Consider the following 7,063-nt stretch of genomic DNA (forward strand, 5'->3'; position numbering starts at 1 on the left):
ATTGTGTTAGAGATATGTTGTGTTCTTCTCTTGAATCTCCAATAATAATGCATATCGTAACTCATACAATTTTTGGGTTAAGTCCGATATTTATACTTATTATCCTAATACACTTATGAATTTTGTGTTATTCAAGAAACCAAATTATATAAATTTCTTTGGGCTAAATAGTGATCTGTACTATTAGTTGAGTAAATAAAATAAAAATCAAGATCTGTATATACTTTCCTTTTAGTGTCTAAAATTTTTGGCAATCTTATGCTAATGTTATATGATATTGTTACTTGCTCTTTTTCATAAATGATTCTTATATTAGTAACTAGTTTATAGACCCGTATACTACACGGGGTGCACCCTTATAAAAAATCATATAAATACAAAATATATATATACCTTATCTTGCTGGAGTTACAAATAACATTACATATACAATAATAAAATACTAACTTACAATATTACCATTCACAAATCTCTAAATTGTTTAAGATAATTTTATAGACCCGTGTATTACACATGTTCAATACAACCTTTATATCATAATTAGTGTCCTGATTTGTCAAGTCATCAAAGGCCTTTTACGTTTCATATTCATTTCTTCAAAGAAATTCTGTAGCTTGTATACACAAAAAATGAACGATTATGGTAAAATCATGCAAAGAGAACTACCTCTCAAATCTCAACAGATTATATGTTAAAACTGTCATTTGTTTACTTTATTCATATTGAGAATCAAATAGAAAAACAAAACAGGCTGAAAATAGGTGGGTTAAGTAATGGGTCAAAGCGGGTTACCTTTGGTACAGGTCAGATTGACGTAAAACTTTCTTGTCCGATATATAGAAAACTTGTAAATATTTTGTCTTAAGTAGGATTATAAACTATGTAATTTCAATAATAGTAATCTAATTCATGAATATTATTATATTACATGGGTTGAATAAATGTATTGTGTATATACTTACTAATAGTTTTTTTAAGAATTATAAAACGATCATAACTCTCAACTTATTTTATTTGACCCGTTCTCTTTTTTTCAGTTCCAAATAGATAGATGGAAATTGCCACCTCTATAAGTATAAGATAAACAGAATCTAAATAGATAGGTGGAAATTATCACCTCTATAAGTAATATTGATTTTATACCTAGAAACTGTTAAAGCTGCAAGAATGAATATTATCATCAAATTCCTTCATTGTGTCCCACGACCCATCACCAACTCCATGTAACACAATTGATATCAGAAGCTTGTTGTTAAAAGAATGTTCCACTTCAACTTGGAACTATAGAAAAATATTGCTTACCATAACCACTTGGGTAAAGTAATTAAAAAAAAAACTCTCGAAAACTATAATATTATCTGTCCATTCACTGGTCTTGGTGAAGTCGATACCAAAAATAAGTTTAGATGACTTAAGCCCTGCCCATGCAAAAGCTTCACTGACTGGCATAGAAATAAAATTAGCTCGTTTAAAATGTAATATTACTTCTAAAATGACTATAGGTAGGGAAAAAAAAACTGATGTAAATGCAAACTTTGCAAATCACAAATAGCCATAAGATTCCACCACATAGAACTTGTACATGCTAAAATACAAGACTAATACAACCAAGGAATAGAAGTAATTTCAACGAAAAAATAAGATGTTATCACGACTGTATGGCACAAGTCAGCAGACAATCAGATTCACAAACTCTTTTTCTCCCAAGTTATAGTTCAAGGCTAGAATAAAGTTGCATAGTTTTGTTGCTTAAAGACCAGAACCCATGAAGAATAGCATTATTTTAAACGTAGCTTACTCTGCCACATACTTCCACATTGATGGGTAGTTCAACCAACTAATAAATTTATTTATATTTACTTTTAAATATTAAGAGCGTCTGTTGTAGAGATGGTTAGTTCATGTTTATAACTTAGTACTTAACTAACACTTTAGCTATGCGCCTATGTATATAGAGAGCCTTAAATCACGCAAACACAATCTTCTAATGGTTATAAACACCGACAAAACACAAAACTAATCTAACAAATCCACATCATGTTACTCAATCATTTCAAAAGGAGCATTAATTAAGTAACCAACAAATAAGAACCATGCCCGAGAAAGAGTTTTAAGAAATAAAACAGGAAATAAAAACAAATAGACAAAAGAACAAAAAAAAAAGGTATGTTCAAGAGATAAAAGAGCATGTACACGTTCCCTGTTGTTTCAAACCTCCATCTAGAAACACCTAAATGTGTAGATAACAAAAATGTGATTCAAGTAATATAAAATTATGTAGTTTAAGGGACTCACATATGGAGCGCTAGCAAAGTCGAGACAAAGTTTCCATCCGCCAATGTAGATAAAATATCCAACTGTTGTTTCTCAGACTACGCATAGAAATGGTATCAAACTACATATAATAATGTTTTTTCTTTTGCATAAAATACCAACAAATTAAGAGTTGCTAGTCATGTGTACAAATTTAAAAGGACCTGTTTCAAAACGTGAAACAGAGTGTAACACCAATCCTATCAATCTTCACAATTTAAACCCTAAATAACATAAAACCGATGACAACCTTAGAAATACTGCTGAGAGGTTGAACACGAACGCATCTGGGCCGTGTATTGCCACTGCCAGGCAAGTACCATAACGCAATCCGGAATTGAAGTTATTGCTACCGGTAGAATATGTTTGTTTAGGGAATTAAAAGTGAGACAACGCAAGATACGGTGTTTGATTTAGAAACCAAAAACCCTTACTACATTTAACAGAAACTTGAAATCTATTACCTGAGGGTTACGCAGGCAAGAACTGATATTGCTGGAGATAACGGTTTCATGACAGATAAATGTTGAATCTGAAAGGATGCAAAGTAAGAGACGACCAAGATTATCTTTGGAGGGTATGAATGAAGAAGAAAGCAAAAATAGGGTTTGCTGATTGGTTCGGGTCAAGATCTACAAAAAAGGAACTTTCGGGTCATAGGGGTTTTAGTGAGGAGAGATGTAGAGTTGCCACGTAGCATTTTGTTGGAACCTTCTATTAAGATTAGATACACATTACTAGGACCATCAAAAAAAATTTACATTTTCTTTTATTATGAGGTCCTCTGACATATGCGTAAACAAACAATAGTTCTTTTACATTCTCTTTTAATGTAAATAAATTATCATGTTACAGAACTTTCTTAATTCTAATATATTATATATCTATACACACAAAGTATATTTAACATAATTAATTCGTCGTGAACATATATGATGTTTTGAAAAGTATATGAAATCTAAATTATTTTATTATTGTAATAGGTAATATTGTTGTCTCAATAATCATCGTTGTATATATATGTTGTTTAAGTTTGATATGTACTAATTAATATGTTTTTTTTACAATATAGTTCTACCATGACAAATCTTGCAAAGCTTGAATTTATGAACTCGGAAAACTATTTGTCATGGGTATTGGATGCTGAAATACATTTGAATGCCAATAATCTGGGTGAAACAATTAAAGAAGGAAATAAAGCAAATACCCAAGATTAGGCAAAAGCCATGATCTTTTATGCCATTATATTCATCATATTCATGAGGCTTTGAAAAGTGAGTACCTCACTATCAAGGATCCCTTGTCCTTTATACCAACCTGAAAGAAAGGTATGACCACCAGAAAATGGTAATATTACCGAGTGCTCGTTACGAGTGGATCAATTTAAGGTTTCAAGACTTTAAGTCGATTAGCGAGTACCACTCGAAAACGTTTAGAATCATATCACAACTGATTCTATGTGCTGAAAATATTACTGATAAGGAAATGTTGGAGAAAACAATGTTAACCTTTCACCCCTCGAATGTGATACTACAACAACAATATCATGAAATTATCATAGTGCTCGGTTTAAAAACAAAGGGACCCACCAAAAGTGGCATAATAATGAAAATAAATCTAGTGATGAAAAAAATAAAAAGAAGATCGGATCTTCATTGAATGCATGTTACCGATGTGGAAGTAACAATCATTGGTCGAAGACTTGCCGTACGTCTAAACACTTGGTGGAACTTTATCAACAATCCATCAAAGAAAAAGCAAAAGGAATAGAGACAAATTTTACATATGAGGTTGCAAATGTTGATGTCACTGATGGTCATAAACACCATAATGATACAACTAATCTGGATTATGATGATTTCCTTATTGAGTTAACTAACTTGGATTCTGGTGATATCGTGGCAATACAACCCAGTTGGATGCTTGCAATTTTCCTTACATATGAATTATTAGCTTTTAAGTGATGTTATTTCCTTCATTTCTTTAAGACATTTTGAGATTCTATTTTGTTTTGTTTTGATGCGTATGAAACATCTTGGGATTTTTTTTTATGTTTGAAGCATGTTAGACATTTTATTTATATGATTTTGTTTTGTTTTTGTAGCATATGGAGTGTTTAACTAAGATCCCTATTAATAGAGAAGATATATGTCTAATAGACAGCGCATCTACGTATACAATTCTTAAGAAAAAGAATTATTTCTCTAATTTAACTATGCTAAAGGCAAATGTTGGTACTATATCTAGCAATCAAAATTAATTGAAGGCTTTGGAGAAGCTTATGTAGTGTTGCTAGGTGGAACACCATTTAAAATAATCAATGCATTATTTTCCCCATTGTCTCAAAGGAATCTAATAAGTTTTAAAGATGTTCGTTTAAACGGATATCATCTTGAGACTACATCCGAGGGACATGATGAGTACCTTCATATCACAAATATCAGTTCGGGTAAAAAGCATGTGTTAGAAAAGTTGCGAGCACTTGCCTCTGGTTTGTATTATACTAAAATTGATGCAATCGAATCAAATGCAGTCATAAACAAGAAGTTAATAGACCAAGAAAATTTTATCATATGGCATGACCATTTAGGCCATCCCGGATCAACAATGATGCAAACAATTATAGAAATTCTGCAGCTTGTATACACAAAAAAATGAACGAATTATGGTAAAATCATGCAAAGAGAACTACCTTTCAAATCTCAACAGATTATATGTTAAAACTGTCATTTGTTTACTCATATTGAGAATCAAATGGAAAAACAAAACAGGCTGAAAATAGGTGAGTTAAGTAATGGGTCAAAGCGGGTTACCTTTGGTATAGGTCAGATTGACGTAAAACTTTCTTGTCCGATATATAGAAAACTTGCCATCAAAAAAAGGTATGTTCAAGAGATAAAAGAGCATCTACCCGTTCCCTGTTGTTTCAAACCACCATCTAGAAACACCTAAATGTGTAGATAACAAAAATGTGATTCAAGTAATATAAAATTATGTAGTTTAAGGGACTCACATATGGAGCGCTAGCAAAGTCGAGACAAAGTTTCCATCCGCCAATGTAGATAAAATATCCAACTGTTGTTTCTCAGACTACGAATAGAAATGGTATCAAACTACATCTAATAATGTTTTTTCTTTTGCATAAAATACCAACAAATTAAGAGTTGCTAGTCATGTGTACAAATTTAAAAGGACCTGTTTCAAAACGTGAAACAGATTGTAACACCAATCCTATCAATCTTCACAATTTAAACCCTAAATAACATAAAACCGATGACAACCTTAGAAATACTGCTGAGAGGTTGAACACGAACGCATCTGGGCCGTATATTGCCACTTGCCAGGCAAGTACCATAACGTAATCCGGAATTGAAGTTATTGCTACCGGTAGAATATGTTTGTTTAGGGAATTAAAAGTGAGACAACGCAAGATACTGTGTTTGATTTAGAAACCAAAATCCCTTACTACATTTAACAGAAACTTGAAATCTATTACCTGAGGGTTACGCAGGCAAGAACTGATATTGCTAGAGATAACGGTTTCATGACAGATAGACGTTGAATCTGAAAGGATGCAAAGTAAGAGACGACCAAGATTATCTTTGGAGTGTATGAATGAAGAAGAAAGCAAAAATAGGGTTTGCTGATTGGTTCGGGTCAAGATCTACAAAAAAAGGAACTTTCGGGTCATAGGGGTTTTAGTGAGGAGAGATGTAGAGTTGTCACGTAGCATTTTGTTGGAACCTTCTATTAAGATTAGATACACATTACCAGGACCATCAAAAAAAATTTACATTTTCTTTTATTATGAAGTCCTCTGACATGTGCGTAAACAAACAATAGTTGTTTTGCATTCTCTTTAAATGTAAATAAATTATCATGTTACAGAACTTTCTTAATTCTAATATATTATATATCTATACACACAAAGTATATTTAACATAATTAATTCGTCGTGAACAGATATGATGTTTTGAAAAGTATATGAAATCTAAATTATTTTATTATTGTAATAGGTAATATTGTTGTCTCAATAATCATCGTTGTATAAATATGTTGTTTAACTTTGATATGTACTAATTAATATGTTTTTTTTTACAATATAGTTCTACCATGACAAATCTTGCAAAGCTTGAATTTATGAACTGGGAAAAACTATTTGTCATAGGTATTGGATGCTGAAATACATTTGAATGCCAATAATCTGGGTGAAACAATTAAAGAAGGAAATAAAGCAAATACCCAAGATCAGGCAAAAGCCATGATCTTTTATGCCATCATATTCATGAGGCTTTGAAAAGTGAGTACCTCACTATCAAGGATCCCTTATCCTTTATACCAACCTGAAAGAAAGGTATGACCACCAGAAAATGGTAATATTACCGAGTGCTCGTTACGAGTGGATCAATTTAAGGTTTCAAGACTTTAAGTCGATAAGCGAGTACCACTCGAAAACGTTTAGAATCATATCACAATTAATTCTTTGTGCTGAAAATATTACTGATAAGGAAATGTTGGAAAAAACAATGTTAACCTTTCACCCCTCGAATGTGATACTGCAACAACAATATCGTGCAAGGGGTTTCACCAAATATAGTGAGTTAATATCATGTTTGCTTGTGGCAAAGTAAAACAATGAGCTCTTAATGAAAAATCATGAGACTCATCTGGTTGGAGTAACCCCAATCCCTGAAGCTAATGTGGCAATATATAATGGCCAAAGTGAAAGTTACGGACGTGGTCGAGGTTA

At 32.0% G+C, this 7,063-nt stretch overlaps 1 long non-coding RNA gene across 3 annotated transcripts; it reads right to left on the reverse strand.

Annotated features, from left to right (window-relative positions):
• Nucleotides 1-338: 338 nt before the first annotated feature.
• Nucleotides 339-5,996, reverse strand: LOC110912036. 3 transcript variants are annotated; one of them, XR_004881154.1, is made up of 3 exons: nt 5,810-5,995; nt 2,296-5,403; nt 339-1,442 (listed from the first exon to the last, which is right to left on the reverse strand). It is a non-coding gene; the product is annotated as an uncharacterized LOC110912036 (long non-coding RNA). The 3 variants fall into 3 exon arrangements; XR_002577608.2 differs by lacking the exon at nt 339-1,442 and adding an exon at nt 1,449-2,230; XR_004881153.1 differs by lacking the exon at nt 339-1,442 and having other exon boundaries at nt 2,332-5,403; nt 5,810-5,996.
• Nucleotides 5,997-7,063: the final 1,067 nt, after the last annotated feature.

This window comes from Helianthus annuus, chromosome 15 (assembly GCF_002127325.2).
Source record: "Helianthus annuus cultivar XRQ/B chromosome 15, HanXRQr2.0-SUNRISE, whole genome shotgun sequence".
In the NCBI taxonomy this organism is placed as follows: Eukaryota; Viridiplantae; Streptophyta; class Magnoliopsida; order Asterales; family Asteraceae; genus Helianthus; species Helianthus annuus.